This window comes from Canis aureus, chromosome 32 (assembly GCF_053574225.1).
Source record: "Canis aureus isolate CA01 chromosome 32, VMU_Caureus_v.1.0, whole genome shotgun sequence".
In the NCBI taxonomy this organism is placed as follows: Eukaryota; Metazoa; Chordata; class Mammalia; order Carnivora; family Canidae; genus Canis; species Canis aureus.
In genome coordinates this window covers 9,867,855-9,891,391 of record NC_135642.1, presented here as the reverse complement: position 1 = coordinate 9,891,391, position 23,537 = coordinate 9,867,855, and the positions used below count along the sequence as shown (strand labels likewise).

General features: G+C 36.7%; 1 protein-coding gene across 15 annotated transcripts in view; it reads left to right on the top strand.

The window, feature by feature from the left end:
* Positions 1 to 23,537, top strand: part of LOC144302962 (uncharacterized) — a 776,799-nt gene that overhangs the window by 244,504 nt on the left and 508,758 nt on the right. The gene's annotated exons all lie outside the window — the stretch shown is intronic.

Here is a 23,537-nt window from a genome sequence, read left to right as displayed (position 1 = left end):
TCCCACATCGGGCTCCTGCATGGAGCCTGCTTCTCTCTCTGCCCGCCTCCCACCCCCCCACCCCACCCCGTGTATGTTTCCATGAATAAATGGAGGGTACTATGCTGAGTGAACTAAGTCAATCGGAGAAGAACAAACATATGGTCTCATTCATTTGGGGAATATAAAAAATAGTGAAAGGGAATAAAGGGGAAAGGAGAGAATATGAGTGGGAAAATATCAGAAAGGGAGACAGAACATGAGAGACTCCTAACTCTGGGAAATGAGCGAGGGGTGGTGGAAAGGGAGGTGGGCGGGGGGTGGGGGTGACTGGGTGATGGGCACTGAGGGGGGCACTTGCTGGGATGAGCACTGGGTATTATGCTATATGTTGGCAAATTGAACTCCTAAATAAATAAATAAATAAATAAATAAATAAATAAATAAATAAATAGGAGATATAAGACCTTATTTACTTCCAGTGTTAAACAACTAAAGGAAAATATTTTTCATGTGAGGTACTTCCCAAATATTGTATGCTATATTTAATTCCATTTCCTTCCCCCCTCCCCCATTTTCAGTGGAATTTACTTCTGGGGAATTAAAAGTGGTTTTGTTGCCCTAAATTTGCAAGTGCTAGATCTTTGTGCTCAGCTAATTGCATGTTTTTCCCCAACTCTTCCATACTTACTATTTTGACTAGGCTTCTGCCTTATCAATCACCTAGAGTCCTAACCTTGAAACTCAGCCAAAGTTCTTGGTCTTTAGAAATATAGGTTCTAGAATCAAAGAAGTTGATGCCATTTCTCAGTTGTGTGACCTTGAGTAAAATAATTAACTTCTAAATGTCTATTTTATTATCTATAAAATATATACTTTTTAGAACATGGTTTTGAAGATTTAGTACTTCTACACTTCTTGGCATATGGTAAGGACTTAATGAATTTCAGGTGTTGTTATTATTGTACATCTCTTTCTGTTAGAGGCTGGATTCTGTTCCCTCTAGCTATAGTTTCAGCTCCAAATGGGATAGATAGGACTGCTGTGTGAAGATTCCTGTGCACTGGCCATTCCTTAAAGGAGACAGCTATGCCCCTGCATCGGTTTTCCTAGATAGCCAGCTCCCTACAGTTCACTTTTTGTTCCCTGACAATCCTTTAAAACCCTGCTATGATTCAGAGGTGATCTCATATGGATTATAAATGGTAAATTCTTCCCCCTCGCCTTTTTCTAAACCTACTTCTATCATCTGATGGTTAATGGGGGTTAGAAACTAATGGGAAGGTGACATCTGCTCATGGTTTACTTCATAAAATGATCTGTAGCTCCTGGTGCTCAAGCAGGAGCTACAGATCAAATGAAAATGATCAAAACTCGAAAATGAGACTCTCACAAAGAACCACTTTTGAACATAGCTTTTATAAGTAAACTGAGAATTAGTATGTGATTCTCTGTTCTAGACTATCTTATAATTTATTATTGGATAGTGTTTCTCTCTTTTTGGCATCTGAGGAGAAATTGCTTTACTCAAAATTTTTTGACATCAGTGACTATGGCTTATTTTCCTCTGTAGCCCACATAGAGCTTGGTACAAAATCTCTCATGTGATAGATGCTTCTTAGATATTTGGTTGAGAGAAGTGACTACCTCCCCCAAATAGCCCTTCTAGAAAGGCCATTTCAGAGAGTAAAGGCACACAAGTTTGATGGTTGATACAGGCCCTGAGTATTTTGAAGTTGACTCTTGTCATTCATTAGTATCATTGTAGCTTCCTCCAGTACCTTCCTGCCAGTTTTCATAGAAATTCGAACTACACATAATCATAAGTTGGTTTTGATTTTTTGACAATAGAGTATTATTATTTTGTGGTTTATTCAGTGTACTAACCTAAGTCAGAAATCTAGGAATCTCTGAGAAAGAGAACTACAGCTTTATAAACAACTAGCTGGAGAGTTTTGTTTTGTTTTTTAAGATTTTTTTTTTTTTTAGATTTATTTCTTTATTTTAAGGAGGAAGTAGGGGCAAAGGCAGAGGGAGAGACAGTCTCAAGCATACTCTACACCACTGAGCAGGAGCCCGACACAGGGCTTGATCTCATGATCCTGAGATCATGATCTGAGTTAAAGACAAGAGTCAGATGCCTAACGAACTGCACCACCCAGGCACCCCCTAGCCTGAGTGGTTTTTATTTTTCTTCCATGTATCAATCAATAGACCATATACATTATTCCTCATCCTCATAATATCAATGAAGTAAGCATTTGATGCCTGGAAAACATCAAACTTCTGGGATAAAACTTGGTCTAGCACTCTGCTCATCAAATGTCTTAAGAGGAAGAATTATTTTGAAGAGCAAAAAGAACTGTGTATTTCTTTTACCTAGTTCAGTTTTCTGCATGATCCCAAGATCAATGTGTATTCATTTATTCTTTTCCTTACTTATTCAATAACTCATTTACATAGCCAACATTTAATGTACGCCTTCTGTGTGCCAGGTACAGGAGAGTTCTTGCAGACCAGAAGCATCAATTAAGTAGTATCTTAACCATGCTGAGCTCACAATCCTATAAACTGGAGAGGCAGGTAAACAAATACTTTGTCATTGTAATGTGACCTGTGGCCTGGTGAGATATAGAGATCTTTGGGAGGTCTGAGGGAGGCACATTCTGTAGAAGACCTAGCACTGGAGCGGTGGGGGTGGGGGTGGGGGGGGGAAGGAGGGGTGAGCTTCAATGTGGATATGAGGAGGACTGGAGGTTTTATCAGGTGAAGAAATGAAGGAGTTAGTATAGACTCCTGAGAGGATTACTAACCTTTTGGCTTACTCTTTTAACACAAAACAGGGCCTTTACTCTAATTTTAATTAATTATTTAATTAGATATTTTTTACAGAAAGCCTGTAATAAATATGGAACAGTTGACTCAGTTTATCTAAAGATGATAGTTATGTAGAAAAGTCATTATTAGTGTGATTTTGCTCACTCATTCTGTCAAATACCAAAAATAATTCAGATTCACTCCTCTATTTAACCTAAGCGCTTTGGATAGGCTTTCCTTTGAAGGGACAGGAAAATCAAGTAAAGTGACAAGTTGCCACAATTACTCATAGCCATGCTAAACGTCATGAGGAGATTGAGATTTACCTTATCCCAGTATGGAGGATTATTTATACATAGCAATGGTGCTTGGTATACTAGACTGTGATTTGTCTTTTCAGATTTAACCATATATTTGTTTCATTCATTCGATTAGTCCACAGATATTTACTGAGTACTTCTTATGTGCTAGGTTCTGGGCTGAGTGCTAGAGAATTAACAGTGAAAAAGACAGAGTACCTACTCTCAAGGAAATATACATTTAATTGTGTGTGTGTATGTTTGGGTGGGGCACAGGGAGAGAATATAATTGGAATAATATGAAAAATATGTATAATATGATAAGGCATAACACCATACAAAAGGTAATGGAATAATTTTGGTAACACCGTTATGATGAAAAAACAAAGTAGGGAAGGAGAATAGAAAGTATTAGTGTGGGGGGCCAGGGTGGTTCAGTTGGTTGAACATCTGACTCTTGATTTCGGCTCAGGTTATGATCTCAGGGTTGTGAGATCGAGTCCTGCATCATGCTCTGAGCTCAGTGTGGAGTTCCTTAAGATTCTCTCCCTCTGCCCTCCCCACCCTTCAAATAAATAAATAAATAAATAAATAAATAAATAAATAAATAAATAAAAAATAAATAAATCTTTAAGAAGGAAAAAAAAACTATTAGTATGTCAGGGCTTCCTGAAACCACTGTCAGCCAGGTTCACTGTTTCACTAGAAGGACTCACAAAATTCGGAAGACTTATACTCACTATTGTGTTTTGTTAAAGCAAAAGAACCAGACCAAAATTAGCAAGGAGAAAAGATGCCTAGGGCAGAGTCCAGAGGAAACCAGGAGTAAGCTTCCAGTTGTCCTATCCCAATGGGGTCACATGACTAGTACTGAAATTTCCTAGCATTAATGTGTGTAAAACTTGCAAAGTATTTCCACCCAGGGAAGCTCACCTAAGCCTTGTTGCCCAGGGTTTTTTACATATAGGCATGTATCATCTTCATGACTGAATTTAGCTACTCAGGCTCCAGGCTTCTAAAGGTCAAGCTGCTACAGGGTGGCCCAAAGCCTCAGGTATACAAACACATTCTTGTCAGGTAGGATACTGTCGAATACCATGCCATGTGTGTATTCATAGAAAACAAATACATATGTCATTATAGCCTCTCTTTTAAGGTTATTATGCTTGACAAAATTTAGATATTTCTGAAAACATTCATTTTTATCTTCCGTCAAGTGGACAAGGGAGGGTAGGCCCAGCCTTTTCTTTCTGTTTCTAATAGGGTGTGTTTATACTTGATGGAAAACCCATAGTTGTGAAAATTAGAGAAAAAAAATGAAGGGCCAGTTCTCTTTTGCTGATGGGGAGGGCTTAAATTAAGGAATCTGTTCCCCTAGAGCTCACAGACAAGTATCAACTCTGTGAAGAGGAGGAAGACTTTCTTCCATACATGTCTTGGAGCAATTGGTTTGAGAGAGTGTTACCTACATGCATCATCACTACTGTCCTTTGCTTAGGATACCTTTCTTGTGAACAGGGAACCCATCTAGTGAACAGGGAATTTTATGTGGGAGGGAAATCTACAACATGTACTAGGGCTACTTCATGTGTGTTACTTAATAGTAAAACAATGTTTGCCCTATTACATATGTCCTATATATGTACATATACCTAATACATATATACATACATATAAAATACACACATACATTGACTTGGCTAATTTAATAGAGAAGCTTGTATAAAAACAGTTTTCCTTCATTTATACCAAATCGTTAAATAGGTTTCTAATTTTTTAACTTCCGCAAGGTTGTCACTTTAAGTGAAGCTGTCTCCATTTATTCCACAGAGGTTTTGGTTGGGATTTCTAATCTATTCCTATCTACCCATGCACTTCCAATTGGAGTGAGGAATATTAATTTGTCTGCCTATCTACACATATGTCTCCTAGAGTCTTCACCAGTCTATGCTTTACACTGGTTGTTGTAGACATTTTCCTTTCTCTGTCAAATCCCTGACTAAGCTCCCGGCCCTCACTTGTAGCTGATCACCAGCACTCCTACTTAAGAAATCCAGTTTGCCCCCCCCTTATGCACTGCCCACACTTTCATTCAGACGTTCTCCATCACTTTGCCACACATTCTTTGTGTGTTCAACTTATCCTTTTCCTCTGTGCCTTTCCTCAGCTCATCCTGTCCGTCCACATGCTCAGACCTTGGACACTCAAGCCCACCACCCGCCCACACCTGCTGCTGTGGCTCCGGCTTCTCCCTGCCTTAGTCTCACCTCACTAGGCCCCGGTATGTGGCTGCCTGGTTGTTCTCCTGCTTCAGTTTTTTCACCTTTTCCATCTATCCATCATGCTGCTGACTGATTAATCTTTTTAATATCTTCATGTCATTTTATTCTCAAAAACTTTTAGTAGCTCCCCGGTGCTTATTAGCAAAGTTCACACTCCTTGGCTTTGCGCTTTGCCAAGCTTTCCCCATGACATGACTTACTGCCAGCCTTCTCAGCTTTCACTCCCTCTCTTCACCTGTACATTCTCCACCTTTGGTCCATGCTACATTGTTGGTGGTTGTTCCCTCTGTATGCTTTGTGCTTCCCAATCTTCTTCTCTTGTCTCACACCATCCTTCAGCCTGGGTTGCTCTCTCCCTTTCGGTTGTGTCTTCTTCTACTGCCCCTTGTGACCCAAATCCCATGTTAAGGTCTAGCTCAAATTTAACCTCTTCCTAGAAGCTTCCCTAGGTAGAAGTGCTCTCTTCATTCCAGATGGCTTTCTGTACCAGGACTAGTTTATATCCTTACAGTACTTATTCCATTTTGTACTGTTACTGTTATTTATGTATATACGCATTATCTCTTCTAGAGAGCAAAGTCTGAAGGATAGAGTTCATACTTCTTTGTGGCATGTTCTATAGTACCTATTTTTAGCGTAGTATCTGAAAAACACTAATGATGTGTTTGCTGAATGAGTGACTAAACGAGTGCATATCTCCAGAAGAAAGAACTGCTGATGGAAGTATACCTCATATCTTAATTCAGTATCTAGGTGTGAATAAATTAAAATAATTACCCTCAGCACATCAATTCTTCCAGATATTTTGTAATTGCTCTTATCATGTAAAGCATATCAAGGTAATTGGATACAATGTGTTTACGAGCTGTAAGATATATTACTGTCCCAGATTGAAATTTGTTTCCATCTAGATTAGTAATACTGCTTTGTAATGACCTCTGAGTCTTGCAGCAGAAGTCATTAGGGTATTTATCAGGAATAGAAATCACATGGAAAAGCCATCATATCTTTTCCCCCTATCTCTGCCCTCACCTATATGCAGAAAACACTACTTCCAAAACATTTACTCTTCTGTGGCTTTTAAAACCCCAAACTTAAAATACAAACACATTGTGTGCCTTTCTTATATTCTGACCTATAAAATTGCACACTTTAAAGTTATTTTGAAACTCGGAAATAGAAATGGGAGCATCAAAATGCAACATTGTCAACACATTTAAAAATTTTGTAGGTTTGAGCTCTCAGAAAGGGACTTATTATTTTCGTTCCTCCTGCTGAAACTCCCATTTGTACTGTGTTGCCTTCCCCAAGGATCCCCAATAAGCTTCACCCATTTTCCCACAACTGAAAAGAGAGGTACCCCTAGGCTGGAGAGCAGCTCCCATTTAATGGTGCATAACAACAGAACCGCGGCTGTCAAACTCTGACAGCTTGAATGAGGGAAGATTTCAAACAATTATGAGTGGGATTTTAAATGCCTCACCTGAAATACATTGCAGAGTCCTTATCACAAAAGGGAGATACTTTGGAAACTGCCTGAAAATTCATCCAAGAGGAATTTAAGAGAAACTTGGCAGGTGCTCATGACACAACAGTTGAGAATAAGAAATGAAGCGGTGCACTGAAGAGATCTAGGGAGGTTGAACATAATCACTGATGTAAGAATGAGGCCAGGACCCAGGAGATGCAATCCCTGCCCTTTGTTATAAGACTTCAGGGACTGCGAGTGTCGAAACCCTTCCTTGTTTTGTGTTTCGTCTCATGCTAAGCAGTGTTATTCTTATTAGCTAAAAAATAGGAATTGTCTAGTCGAGTAAAACCTATTCAGGACTGGACAGAAGGGGACATTACTGCTATTAATACACCATTCTTTAAACACGTTCATTCATCCTTAACAGCATTCTGCTAGAAAGACCCATGATCAGTGTTAGTAGGACTGTTTTATGGGTAAAGACTTTTAGTGAATAAGTAAATACACATTCCATTGTAGTCAGGTTCAAGGTGAGATTGTTTTTGACAAGCCTTGCCTTCTCTTCTTTCCAGACAACCATATCAGTGTGCTCTAATGACTCGCCAGCTTTACTCCCATAACATCTTGTAATTTCTTTTGGCATATTGCCCAACAATTTATTTAGACTGTTTTGACTTTCAGACCTCTTTAAGTACACTTTTGTAAGCAACGTTATTCCTTTCCACCTTTATAATTAATCATTATAAAGTCATTTGAAATGAAGACTTTTACAAATGAAGTAAGGTTAGTGGAGTTAGGACAAGCCACTCTAACCATTTACTTACTTTGACTTAAATGTTTTAATTTCCTAAAAGACCAAGGAAAGAAGAATGATTTGTTAATATCCACATGCCCCCCCCCCCCATCACTGTGTCTAAATTCCTTGAGGACAGATGTATTTGAAAATCACAATTCTTGGATTTTAGAAACTGAATATAGTGTTTATATTATATACTATGCAAGTGCCTTTAGTGGCATTTGGACAGTACCTGTAATCATCACAGTAATATTTCTGCAGTGAAATGGACACATGGTCATATCAGTGTAGGTCTCTGTTGCCACCAAATAAGTTACAAAAATCGTGGTTTTCTGAAAATGTTAGGTTTTGGATTGCAGTTAAGTTGCAGATATTTACTTAATTTTTTTCATTCCTTAAAACAGATAATTTTAAACAACAACAAAACCTCCAGCATTATTTTTATGAATCAGGAAATTGAACCTCAGTGAAATTGAATAAGTCTAGGAAAGAAAGCAATCAGGTTGCTAATCCAATGGCCTCTATTTTGTTGGACCACATTGCCTTTTTTTAAAAAAAAAATCATATCCACTTAGTTTGTTTCCATTTTTCCGCTGCTTCTTACTGCTCTAATATCTATGGGTCCATTGGAATTTTCAGTCTTCTTTGTATACAGTACTGGTCATGATGTAATAGTAAAAAAGAAAAGGTACTTGATCACAAATAGAATATGAAATCTTCTCCAAGGTGACAAGAGTTTAAGTCCTACATTCACTTAAGTACTAGAAATTGGTGGGCACTCATTTTTCTTATAAAAAGGTCATCTTAAACACTTCGTTTAGGTAACCATGGGATGAATATCAGTAAGTTTATGAAGACTTGGGAGTTTTCTCAGGAGGATTCACGAATATTTTCTGAAGTATTCAAATGGAGGAGAGAAAAAAATGTTGCAGGATTATTTTTCATTTGCATTTTTTGTCACATTAACAAGGAGCAGGTGGAAAATGTTAGTGTCTTGAAGTTATATGAAGGATGCTGTTGACATCAGGCTAGTTCTCCATGTTTCTCAGGAATGAAAGGAAACATATATTTCTCTCCCATTACTATCACCTAACAATTCAGGAATTATGTTATGAAAAGGGACTTAACGATGAAATGTGGGACATCCCCTACTTAAAGGTAAGATTACCCAAGCAGTGGTACCCAAAGTTCTCTTAAAGGTAAAATTTTATAAATTCTCTCAGCAACCTGCTGGTAATCACACTGGCAGGAGATTTTCCTTTAGATCTAACTTAACACCTTCTTGCTGCAGTTTCAATTGATTCTTGGACTTAATAAATGCCATCCTTGTTCATGAAGGGCAATATATTTTGCAGTAATAAAGCTGAGGTCTGGGAAACTTCATGATAATACACATTAGATTAGTTCTAGCTTGTTGCAAAAACAAATTACATCAATGTTCAAACTTCTAAATACCACAGTCATCGTAATTTTTTCCTGGCCACAAAAAGCTCTATTTTTGTATACAAAAACTATGTATGTAACTTTACTTTTTTTTTTTTTTTTTTGTAACTTTACTTATGAGTACACTTAACTCTTTCCTCAAAGGGCAAGATTGACTTTAAGATTTATTTATTTATTTAATTTATTTATTTACTATATTTTTTATTGGAGTTCGATTTGCCAACATATAGTATAACACCCAGTGCTCATCCTGTCAAGTGCCCCCCCTCAGTGTCCAGTCACCCATCCCCCATCCACCTCCCCTTCCACTACCCCTTGTTCGTTTCCCAGAGTTAGGAGTCTCTCATGGTTTGTCACCCTCTCTAATTTTTCCCATTCATGCAACTTGACCATTCAGGAATGCAAAAGAAAACACCATCTCTCTCTCTATATATATATATGTATCCCTGCTCTTGTTCTTTGAATGTAGACAATGAATGTGGAAAACAGCTATGCAAGACAATATTTGAAAAACTTAGAAAATATTTACAAAAGACAAATTATAAAGTGGCGCAATATTCAAAAAACATGCAGAAGCCCTTTAAATCCAGAGATTCTTACTGTTACCTCCTGGCAAAAACTGCTTTGCAAGAAAAATTATTCAAAGAAAAAGATTTCCATCATTTCACAATGGTTCCGGAAAGTCTTTACATCAAAAGAGAATTGTTTTTTGTGCAATTAAAATCTTTAGACACATCAGAGAGCTGTAACATTGCCTTTTGTAAGGTCTGCAGCACCACCAATTCAATTAATCCTCTCAAATATTCTCTACATTGCTCAAAAGTCATCTTCGTCAGGGTGGCTAATGTGATGGCATCAACAAGAAGGGAGAAGCAAGTCTGGCATCCTGGTGAATTTTATCATTGTTCCTTTCTACACTATCAAAAGACTTGGAGTCTTATTTTTAAAGTCTCCTTGTACTGTTTCAGTTCAGTTTGCTTTTGTAAACATAGTTGAGAAAGAGCAAATGTACCGTTTGTCAATGTTTCTTTTGTACATCTGTTTGCCTACTGGCATAACAAACTGAAAAAAATATAATATATGTATATAACATGTACAGATTATATAATATGTGTATAATATGTACATATTAAATATTTCTGTATTCAGATCAATTTTGTGAATTGTGGGTATTGGCCTATAATCTGTGAATGATTGGTGGTAATATTAAAACAAATTATAGGGTCTCTTCTTTGTCCCCATACAACTTTCTCAGGAATTGTACCCTCCTTTTAGAATGCTTTGAATCACTCTCTAGGAAGGTTTTCTTTCTGGTAACCAGTTAAACACTTCTACTTTATCAAGAATAAATGTAGTTTAAAAACAGTAAATAAATGCCTCTGAATATATTTTAGGCCTTTTCTTTTAAAATACATAAAGTGCTAGTTTCATGTTTCCACCTGTTCTAATAGTGCTTTTTCATTTATAAGAAACCTTTACTGAAGTGCTTTATTTAAGTTTAGGGACAGGGAGAATTTGGAGAGAGTCCAGATACAGTAATAAAAATCAGTAAGTCTATATGCAAATACATTTTGGGAAAATGGTAATGCTTGCCAAGATTTTAGTCAACCTGCCAAAAATTGCATTTTACAAAATGCAGTGGTGTTACTCATGCATTTTTCCGTACTGTGAATGCTAATGAATAATTCCCAGTGGTTGTAGGGGGGACGGGTCCAAAGAAGTAGCTTCTGGGTCTTATGTAGGAGTTACAAGCTTAATGTAGATATGGTTTAAGACTTTCCTTTTAAAACTGGGCTCCATGGATGTCTAATTCTTACTATTCTGTGTTATGGAAATGAATCTAAAGGGCAGAGAAAATGTAAGAAGAAATGTTCTCATTCCAAGGTCCTAGTTGTAGAAAATTTTTCATTAACTGGGTCTACTTTAGGTTTGCTAAAAGAACAGCTAGAGGAAAAGGAAGTGTTTCTCCTAACAGTGTCGAGTTAGTGCAAGAATTATATCCTAATTTTACCATCTTGGTTTCCCCAAGTTAATTTTTTTTCTCATAAAAACAGAAGGAAGTAAGATTCAGCCAAATATTCAGGGGCGGCCTTTCATAGTGAAAAGAATATGGACTTTGCCATTCAATTCACTTGGCTACCAATCATACCACTACTCCTATTACCTCTGTAACTTGTATGAGCTTTGTAAATGAAGATAATAATTGGTATATAGCTTTTAGGGTTCTTGCAATTATTAAATAAAGTTAAAAAAAGAAGCACTTGGCTCATAAGAGATGTTCAATAAATGTAAGCCTTCTTCCTAAAAGCAATTCTCATTAATAGACTAGTCTGATTTAACTAGGAAATTGAAATCCAATCATACATTTAGAAGAAATGAATTTTCATACAAACATATTTAAGTGATAAAAATGGAAAAATTGAGAGATGGAATCATTTGATTTCCACAAACAGACATACGTTGCGATTTTAAAAGTTCCAATTGAGGAAATAAAAGGCAACTCTTCTCTTACTGCATTAGCTTGTCTGTGATCATGGCTAATCATATGGAATTAAAATATTTGAACCTGTTCCTTAGGAATGCATTTTTAAAACTAGAAGGTATGCACTGGTGTCAGGAATGCATTTTTAAAACTAGAAGGTATGCACTGGTGTCAGAGTGGGTAGAGCATAGAGGTATAATGGATAATAATTGCCTAAATTATAGAAGTAAATAGATCTGCTCATGTAAAAGTTTTCAATTGTGCTATTTAACTTAGACTTTTTAACTGAGTTCACCATTAGAGTTGCCAGATAATTTATAGGATGTCCAGTTAAATTTGAATATCAGATCAACAGTGGACTCTTTTATATTTATAAGCATGTTCTAAATATTGCATGGCACACACTTATACTAAAATATTATTTGTTGTTTATATGAAATTCAAACCTCCCTGGGCATCTTATATTTTTATTTACTATATCTGGTAACTCCACTCATATTCTGAACTCTTATTTATGCATTTTACGATTATATTATAAATTATCCTACCATAACACACACTTCTTTGCTTGTAACTGATTTCAGGCCTTTTATACATATTATTTCTGAGTTATTTCTTTTTCTATTTTTTCTTAGATTTTATTTAAATTCAAGTTAGTTAACACATTGTGTATTATTAGTTTCAGAGGTAGAATTTAGTGATTCATCACTACATATGACACTCAGGGCTCATCCCAGCAAATGCCCTCTTTAATAATGCCTATCATCGAATTACCCCATCCCCCACCCACGTCCCCTCCAGTGACCCTCAGTTTCTTCCCTAGAGTTAAGATTCTCTTATGGTTTGCACACCCCCCGCCTCTGTTTTTAATCTTATTTTATTTTTTCTTTCCTTCCCCTATGTTCATCAGTTTGTTTCTTCTGAGTTATTTCTTGAGACAGTTTTTTTTTTTTTGCTTTATATGGGGAAGGGATGGTGAAGCTAAAATTCTAGGAGAACCCTGAAGCTAAATTGTCTATGAGAAATAACTTCTACAAACTGCATAATGAATATCGAGCTGCATTTATATTGCTCTATTTTAATAAGTGAGAGCAAAGATCTCTAAAAGCAGAAGATAGCTGATATCATCAAATTCTGCTACATGGCATTACAAAGGAGGGAGAAGGAATAATCAATCCAGAAGTTCTGAAAGACTCTCCCTTAGTAGGTTGTATGTACGGCTGGGCAGGCTTCTCTGTATGTAGCAGTATAATGAAGCTGCGAGAGGGGGAGATTATTCTTTCAGTTTTATTCATATTATGCCTAAGACTTTCGAATTAGTTTTTTTGGTGGGTAAGCACCTTAAATCACCCATAAGACCTCAGCTTTGTTGTTCAGCATTAAAGAACAGAAGAAAGAGCAAAGAGTTTGAAGAATTAAATGAATATATAGGAAACTCATTCATACACGTGCCTTATGTTTTAACAGTAAATCACTTTTTAGACCTGGAACTGCCTGCCAACGCTGAATTCTAGGGGGTGGGGGAGAAAGGAGAGTGAAAGAGAAAATTTTGCCTGCATCGGAACAGAAAATAATGTTGAAGCAAATAGAACTCTATATACTCTGACAGTTCAAATGATACATAAGTACACAGGCTGACAACGGCTGGTTTGTCCCTGCAGTTCACTTCGCTCAACTCCACATGGTTCTGTAGGACAATGAAATTCAATGCACTTAGAATTTCCAAAAAAAAAAAAAAAGAAGAAGAAGAAAAGAAAAAAGAAAAAAGTGAGCTCAGATTCTTTTAAAAGCATTTCTATGAGAAAACGGATCATTTACATGCCAAAAGCACTTTTAATGTGACATATTTAGCACATGTATTATTTAGAACGAAAGCTGCTTGAACTTAGCGAATTTTAAAGTCTATAAAATGGCACCCCACTGAGCAGAAAGGTAGCAGTTCTCTGTTATGTGATTATGTGGAATAATAGACTTGTACATAACTTTTTATGAAATTAAAGGTATGACATTTACTTTCCGTTAGCCCCATAAATTGCACTTTAGAAAAAAGAATGGCCCGATAAGTGAATTTGTTGTTCCTTCAAGCAATTTAACTGATTTTTAAGGAACAGTTTTGTGTTTCATCTATTGAATAACACATCAAACAGTTATCTTAGTAGATTTAATGAAACTCGTGTATCATTTAACTCTTCTGAGAAATGTTCAGGGACCCTTAAAATGAGAAAGGCGGACATCCGGGTTTGTTTTGTTTTCTGCTCGCAGAAAACCAAGTGCACCAGCTCCACTGCCATGGTGGTTACTGTGCTGGAGGGGGTGTGCTTCCACTGCACACACCTTGGGGTGGGATATTGGTTGGCTTCAAATTCCTTTGGAGAACAAAATTGGGATTGCAGATGTGCTAAGATTTGGGGCATATTTCCAGACAAACATACAGTTTCCCAAGAAGACCCTCTCATCAGAGCACACTACCTTACTTAGAGGGAACATTTAGAAAATATTTGTTTCTTTAAGTGTAACTGTGGACAAAGCAGCCAGGTCTTAAAACAGAGATCTGCTGAAAAAGGGCCAAGAGCTCTCAACCCTTCCTCATTTATGTTAATTTTGTCTCAAACGAAGAGATACTGATGAATTTAGCTGAACACACGTGCACACACCTGAATTTCTGTGTTGCAGCCAGTCAGGAATATCCCCATGCCCATATGGAAGTGATTCTCAAGGTGGAGTTTTAGGAAGTAGTTTATCTTACACATGAATGTGAGACTATCAATCAATCAATCAATTAATCAATCAATCAATCATCTATCTTTCTATCTACCTACCTACCTACCTAGCAGAGTCCAGCATGCATCAAATCTCTCTGAGTCTAAGTAACTGAGTGACTTGCTAGCTTGTTATCAGAGTGAGTGTGTTGCAGTGGTATAAAAAGCTGTTTCAAGATTTCCATTTTTAAACCCCTTTCTCTCCTTTCTACCTCCTTCACCCCCTCCAGAGATTTCAATGATTGTGTTTAAATTTGCTTCAGGCTTGAATTTTGGCATTTGGGAAATCAGCTCAGCAACTCTTCAGTAATTTATCTGGGTTGCTAGAAAGACTCTTTTGGTGCCCTTTAAAGATAGAGATGCTTGATTGAAAAACAAAGTGCTGTGGCAGGTCAACACACGGTGTGTGTGTGTGTGTGTGTGTGTGTGTGTGTGTGTTTACAGGAAAGTTTCCTTTGTCTAATCTACAAGATGCTTTTCTCTTCCTTTGGTTTTTCTAAATTAAAATATACAAGATTTAGCATATTAGAAAATGAGCCCTAGTAAGCACACTGTTTTTACTGTTTGTGTTCTCATGCCTATGTTGCTCTCATAACAGCTTTGTTCACAGGGAAATGGAAATAAAACTGGATCTCAGTCCAAAAGGTGCAATTATGGTCATTTAAGCCAATAACATAATTATGTATAGAGCGTATATATTTATCAGATATGTGCAGCCATTTTGAACTCTTTATGTATTATCATTGCCACTTTGCAGCTTTCTTGAAACAATTTTCAGCACCATCTAAGTAAAAATCACAGAGAAGGTTAAATGCTAAAAATATACTTTAAAATTATGTTGAGGTGATGGCATAAAGCCAGAAAAATCAAAGAATTTTTTATCTTACCATCCTTCTCTATTTCCTTTAGATTAATTAACATCAGAAATTTAATTAATTCCTATTATTGTAGGCAGTCTTTTGTGTTTATTTTGAGGAACATTGGTTGAAGAGGATGCTTACCCAGAAGGACTTAAATGCAAACCTGTTTCAAACTCTGTTTGGAATCCAAGTTTACTACTTTTTTTGTGTGTGACATTAAATTTCCATTCTCAGAATAAACACCACACCACCTGGGATTATGATGACTTTTCATTTTTAAACCAAAAATTTAGCATTGCTTGAAGTCTAGTTTATTTCACACCTTCCCAAGGCTCTCTTTAATGCAACCAGGTAGGATCCCTAATCTTCCCATCCTGCTGCAATCCAACAGTTACGAATATTCACATGTATGTGTTGGTGAAAAGGAAGGTTGCTTTTAGCAAGCATGAGGCAAGGTTTTAATTTGTAGCTGATAATTTGCTACTGGAAGCTTACCCTGATTAGTCTTCTTACTGCACCAACAGTTTTTGAGGTGGTGTGAATTACCTGCTGTGTATGTTTTTACCACTCACTCAGGGATGAAAATGAATTACAACCTAGCCCTCAATTAAAGCTCGAAATAAGAAAACCTCAAACTTCTTTTATGTCTGCACTTCTAAAGAACAGAATTAGTTGCTTCTGATATCATTGGAATTGTAATTCACACTCTTGGAAATCCTGCAATGGATCTTTCAGCCCCACTCAAACAAGCGCATCTCAACTGTTACCCAATTACATTGCCTTTGCTCCAAGTCAAATCATCATCCAACAGCTGAGAATTGAAACAAACTCCATTTGTGAAAATGAACCATGAATTTATTGATAATGTGGAATGTTTATAAGTGTTATTTCTTGTCACCCTACAGAAATTAATATGTTATTTTTGGTCCTATTAATTGTGAAATTTAGGAAATTGAGTCATGGATTTTGATTTAATTTGTCATTAATGCACTATAATTTTCAGCAGTGCTGGAAAGAAATACATTAATGAAAACCCTGAATAAATGTTTTTGGAACACTGTTGTTAGATCTTTTGAGAAAACGTCCATTACTTTCAACCCCTTCATTGTAAGTCTACAAAAGCTTGTATTGTGTTTGTTGGGCGATCTGGACATCTCAAAAGGAAACGCACAGGCATTCAAATAGTCTATGAGTTTATTCATTGGTTCATGTTCTTATTAGGCACCTATTGTGCTTTGTTTGCTCATGCCATAGGGAATAGAGAACTCTTGAGTCCTAAAACACTTTCATTTTATATAGGAAAACTCCAGTTATCCCACTCACTTTCAGGGAAAAAATGTCTTATGAAGGCATTGTGCTTGCAACTGGTCATATATGTTGAATCTGTGCTGTTCTACAAGTCTATTTCCCTCTGGAAGAAAAGTGCGGTACTTGAGTATTTTCTCACCTAAGATCAGCATAGTAAATGGTAAGGAGTGGGAAAAGCAAAGACTGAGGTTGTAGGATGATTTTCTGCTCTAATTAGAGAGTACTTCCTCATACTTAAAAACAAGTTTTTGTTTGATGTGGCTATGAAAATAAAGGTTTAATTTGAATATTGAGAGAGGAAACAGAGGGCTGCTCAGGAGGAGATCACATACAAGGACTATGTAGGAAAGAAAGGAATAAATAGAGGGGGCAAAGCCTAGTACTTCCAAACTGATTATAAACTCCCTGATAATAGCAGTCTGGATTTAAAAAAAAAAATCATTTGTGTTTTCCATAACATCCAGTGCATGGCTGTAGTCACAACTGGTGTAAGTCTGGTTTCTTGATTAACACCCATGTTCCAAGGTGATAACTCAGGTTTATAAGGTCAAAGGAAGGGAAGTTATGTTATATACTGGATATCATGTCTTTAGCAGAGTTTACCCTACTTTTGATATTAGCAGGATTACATCAAATTTACCAACTAATTGTAATTACTTTCCTCTCCTTTGTAGTCATAAATTTTTTAGCTACAATTCCATTCTGCAATGTCATGGGAAAGATGATATGTGAAGCTGTGTTTGTTCATGTTCCTAGAAAGAGGAAAATTATCATTCATCTAGTTCTTCCTCCCTCCTTTGCTATCAAATGACAAGATTGTTGATAAGTAGCTACATATTATGCCATGTAACAATATTCTCAGAACTCTTTAATCTTAGGAATAGAGAAGTAGATTTCCAAGTCAATTATAAAAGGAAAATTAATGAGTTTAAAGAAGAGAGGTTTTGGGGGGTGTGGCTTCACCTTCAGAAAGGTCTGTGCAATGCTACTGATTCATACTGTTTGATACTGTTAAGCGATGCTTTAAGGTTTCACTTAAAATCCTACCATTGGATTTTGTTTGATTCAATGTAATTAAGAGGATTAATTATGTCGTCTCAGACTTAACTTATGTTTTTATTAATGTGAAGATCATACCTAGGTAGGCATTCAGGGTTAGCCTCAAATTGAAATTGGACCACTGAATGGTCTATTTTATTGCCCATATATTGGGTAGTAGCTCAAATAAAAGTAGAAATAAAATCCCATGTCATTATATGTTAGCTAAAAGTTGTCTCGACCAGGCCACTAACCTGAGAACAAGCTTGGAATTAAATAGAAGCCATAGGGTGATATAGATAGGAACACAAGGTCATTTTGCTGGATAACCATGAAAGATGATTTTCCTGTCTCCCTTGTTCATTTTCCTCTATCATTTGTTTATTTTCTCACTCTCTTACTTTCTCCTTCATTTCTCTTCTCTAGAAAATTCACTACCATATATCAGTTGTATATCATTACAGTGTTGTTGTTTTTTTCTAGTCTAGGGGTTGGGTAAAATAATATAAATTCACTATGTATTTTATTATGTTAGATATATAATACCACTAAGCATGACAAAAGAAATTTGTGTAGCCAGAAACTTGGCCAATTGTACATAGTCATGTATGGCAAGCATTTTTTTCTAAAAACAGGTGAATTCAGGGTCATTTATGAGCTTCTGAAGGGATACCTAAATTGAATGGGAATTGAACAAACACTTTAAATAGCCTACTGATGTCATGCCACCCACTGGATCCATTGAGGGCATTGGTAGCATGTTGGAAGAGCTTTCATGATCTTGCTCCTGTCTCCTTCATCCCCCATGACACATGAAAATATGTAATCCTCCTGGCCTACAATGTTGGAGTTTATCAATTACATAGAAGTTAGGAATTATGAAATATGATCTTGATATATCAAGCTGATTATTTTTGCAGCCAGCTGTATCCTTGAAAGCAGAACTACTCAGCTATTTAAACACTGGTTGTTTTTTGTCACATGTCAGATAAAAATCCCAAATACTCTGGAGGAGATAGCACTGAGTAGTGAGAGATAGAGCACTGAAGGAAAGTTTTAATCACTGATACCTCAAAGGTTTTCTCTGGGAAAAACATGGAAATGTGAATTATTTCTGATTTGTATAACATTTAAGTGCATTTTGCCCGTTAGGCAATTTATTTTACTTAGCATGCAATGGTATATGGTATCATAAATTAAGATGATTTTAAAATATGGAAAACTAGTGCAAAAAAGCCATCCTTTAAAAGTTCACACATGATTCTAGAGCATTTAGAAAGAGATTTTTGGATATTTAAGACCAACAAGCTTTGTGTTAATTGTGGTATAATCCTGTCCTCATTCCCAAATAAAACAATAAAAAATGCTCTATTATAAAATATATGATTTTAATAACTACCACACTGTGGGAGTAATGCCTTATTTTAAAAGAAAACTCTTGAGTTAATTGGCTAGCTTTTGAAATTTGCGCTGAGATAATGGATCTATTCAGTCTACCAGCTTCATTGGACTGTTGAGTTTGGTATATGAGAAGATGTAGTATTCAAAGCAGATCACACTTGCAAAGATTTGCAGGCCTGTTTTTCCTAATAATTAAATTATATCCCTTCCCAACCACACACCAGAAAAAGTCTGAAAACACTGTTTGAACCGTGTCTATTCATTTTAATCAGTCCATGAGTAAAAGCCTTTGGAAGAAGCAGTAAGGATCGATGAAGATACTGTAGATAATGCCACATTTTAGAATGAGCCTTAACTCTAAGGAGTAAAGATCTAGGTTGTAGAACTTTCTCAGCTACTTATACCAGCTAATGATCTTGGGTTTGTCTTACAAACTCACTTTCTCATCTATGTGGGGACAATAATGCTTTTCCTACTTAAAGTGTTTTTGAAATGCAGAATAAGACATTTGGAAAAGCTTGGGAAGACATAAATCATTATTCAGTTGTGAGTTATTATTATCTTCCATTTAGGTATGAGAATTAAACGTGTTGATATCTAGTTAGATCATTGTCTATTTTTGTCATTTTTCCTCACTTTATCTTTCATATAGACTCCAGGTCTATTTATTTATTTATTTATTTATGAAATTAATTCCAGTGTGGTTAGCATACAGTGTCCTATTAGTTTCAGATGTACAATATAGTGATTGAACAATTTTATACATTGCAGATTGGTTCACCATTTGTTGAAAAAACTCGGGTTTTTCCCATTGCACATTCTTGCCTCCTTTGTTGAAGTTGAATTGATTGTGGGTTTAGTTCTGGACTTTTTATTTTGTTCTATTGATATATGTGTCTTTTTTTGAGTGAGTACCATGCTGTTTTGATTACTACAGCTTTGTAATATAACTTGAAGACTGGAATTGTGATACCTCCAGTTTTATTTGTCAAAATTGCTTTGACTATTTAGAGCCTTTGTGGGTTTTTAAAAATTTTTTTATTTATTTATGATAGTCACATAGAGAGAGAGAGAGAGAGAGGCAGAGACCCAGGGAGAGTGAGAAGCAGGCTCCATGCACTGGGAGCCCGACGTGGGATTCGATCCCGGGTCTCCAGGATCGCACCCTGGGCCAAAGGTAGGTGCTAAACCACTGCACCACCCAGGGATCCCGCCTTTGTGGTTTTGTACAAATTTTCGGATTGTTTGTTCTAGTTCTTTGAAAAATGCTGTTGGCATTTTGATACGGATTACATTAAATTCGTAGATTGCTTTGGGTAGTGTAGACATTTTTACAATATTTGTTCTTTCCAGATCTATTTTTGAGTCAGTCATAAGCTCTTTCATGTAAGATTGAACACAAAAATTGCTGTTATAATGTTGGTAAACAAATTCATTCATATTCAGTACACATTTCATAGTGCTTAATCCATGCAAGCATTTTGTTCAGGTGGTACATAAATGAATCCAACACAGATACTGTCCTCAAGAAGGTGATAGTTACAGGTAGGAAACCCAAAATATATTGTTGTGCCTGGAACATGATTTTATAAGTCTACTTACAATTCTACTTACAGACTAATAACTTCAGTCTCTTGCTGTTTCATGGATGCTGGTAGTATACATGAGATTTTGGAGACAAAGGATTTTATTACTCATTGCACAACAAATGGCACCATGTTTGTGTAAGTTCCCTTTGCCCCACCTGCCCCTCCAAGTCCTCGGAGGGTGGCGTGAGGAGGCAAGGTAGATAGTATACATGCAGAAGGTTTGTGCTGCAGCTGAGGAACATTGAGCTTGTGGGACTTGCTGTTTTATAGTAAATACTAGGCAAAGCTGCTCTTTGTCCCAGGGGAAAGATTACTTCATCCCTCTGAGATTGCTATAAAGACAACCCTGAGAATTGTCCTTAGTAAAGGACAGTCAGGGCCTTGCATTCTTGGTGTACCCAGTAAGACAGTTAGGAATATGACAGATTCAGTGTCTTCCAATAGTCATAAAGTAGAATGTGTCAAGCAATAAGACTTATTAATAATTAAAGGTATTTAAAAAAATAAATTTTAGACTTATTTGTTTATTTTTGAGAGCAGAGAGGGGTAGAGGGAGAGGGAGAGCCTTAAGCAGACTCTGAGCTGAGTGCAGAGCCCAACACAGGGTTCCCAAGAGCCCACAATCCCACAAAATCACGACCTGAGCTAAAACTAAGAATCTAATGTCCAACAGACTGCGCCACCCAGGTGCCCCATTAATTAAAAAGGGATTTGAGTCCCATTCCATGTCAAACACAAAATTTTCTGCTTTCTCTTAAAATATTTCTAACAGTAAGATATTTATTGAGCTCTTACTGATGTGTGTGTCTCAGGATAAAATATCATGGTGATAAAGGACTTTAATCCTGTGAAGTGCCCAGCAAGATTCCTCCCTGTTTTACAACTGAATCCAAGGAGCTTTCCTCACTCGAATTTGCATCATCTCTCAAAAGCACTTCCTGGGGCCTCCATGGACCATTTTTCATCATAAAACATCAATTTTATGCAGCCATTTCATTTTTTTTTTTTTTATGCAGCCATTTCAATATGAGATCTCAGAAAGTCAGTGTCCCCATTTAACATACTTTTGGGTTTCTCCATGAATTTATATGAGAAAAAGTTGAACTTAGTTTTCGTCTCTTAGCACTACCTGGATTAACAAATTTATGTTAAAAGAAGTAGAGTGGTGAGTTATAGTTCTTATGACCAAGTAGTCTCTCTACAGAGTCTGGGCTCATTCCGTGGCCACCACTATCCCGCTGGAACCATAAGATATGAGAGGTAGAGGACAGAGCCTCTTAGCCTTTTCAGAACAATCTTCCTTTTTATAAGCATATATAGGGAACAATGTGATCTCTCAACTATGAATAAGCTAATGACTCCAAGAAGTTTGTTTTTAGAATTTGAAAAGGCTTCCCAGTTTGCTATTTTGAGATCTTGATAAAGATATTGCCCTAAGCCAGCTGACGAGAGAAAATAATTTAGTGAGAGAGTGAAAGAGAGATTTACTATTAAGTCAAAATACGGAGCATGGTACAGGAAAGCCTTCATTGGGAGACAACATACTCTTCAAAAAGAAAGTGCTGTTTGTTTTGGCAGGGGGCCTTGGAATTCTAGTTTGCAATTTAAATCTTTGCTAAAAATTGCATTTTAAAGGCAGGTGCTTGTCTAGCACAGGTGGTTACTGTAGCAATCACTGTATTGACAGAAAAATATTATGATGGGGTATAGAGACACCAATCTAATGAAATAAAGTGAAAGGAACAAAAAAAATTATTCACCTCTCTCTTCTTTCCTCCCTCTCACACTTTTCCAAATAATTGTAATTTAATGTTCTATTCAGAAGAACATATTTATAACAGGGCATCTCAATATTAATCTTAAACTGGAAAAATAACTTGTCATTTATTTAACCCCAGCCTGATGGGAGGTTAGATTCACTACTGAAAGTCTGTTACAAATAGCCAGGACATTCTAAGGTCACCAAATGATGGCTGTCATTTTTGTATTCAGCCCAATGATGAAGGAGCTTTTTAATGTTTGGACATTCAATCTATGTAGTGCCACGACCTGGACATACCCTTTTACTAAACACTAGCCCACTAAATCCTCTTAGAATGTTGTTTACCTCCAGATAAATCAAACATGACAATGTAGGTTAACTTCACTGATTCATTTTTCAACCACAAATGATTAATAATTTTTACAGAATGAAAGCTACAGACTTCTTATTATACGGCGGACTACAGGGAGTGATATAATTCTTAGATGTCTTGTGAAATGTGAAGCCATTTCTCTGGAACTGATGTTCTCAGTTCTCAGCTAAGCACGGTAGCTACCTTTGCTTCATGAGAGGATCATCCAGCAGGAATGACCTTATCAATTACTATAAGTCAGCATCTTTCCCCCAGAGTTTGAGCAAGCTGTTCCCTGCAATTTGTACTGGTGGTCTGGGACTAAATCCGAATCCATTTTCAAGCCTAAGCATGTCACATGCTGTAGCAGTGAAAGACGTGTGGCTGCAGTAAGCAAAGACATAGGCTCTGTGTGGAGAGTTTTTTTTGGGGTGACCAGAAATCCCACACGATGGAGAAAACCAAAACACAAAGAAGAAAAATGAGCAGAGAAGGGAAAAAGAACTCCTTCTCTCCAGGGCTCAGGATGTTTTTACCCTGGAAAGATTAAGTAGCAGATCTTGCCAACATTTATTTCACTTTTGTTTATTCTGGCCAGTTTCCCCTTCTCTGTTCACTACCTACCAAAATAGCCCTCGAGTTCATTATAGTTTTAATAAAGATTAGGAATTAAGGTCAGCCAATGTTTCTGCTACAGGTGTCTTGAAAAGTCACCTGCCGCTTGGTTTGCACAGTGAGGCTTCTGCAGCTCCCCCTTGTTAAGTTTCCCCCATCTACTCTCCCTTCAACACTTTGTAAATAATATTTTCCATTTATGTCATATTTCCAGAGTGGCTGAGCTTGTGAATGGTTTTATTTCTTTGACTTCACATTCTGCCATTCTTGAATAACTAATAGTA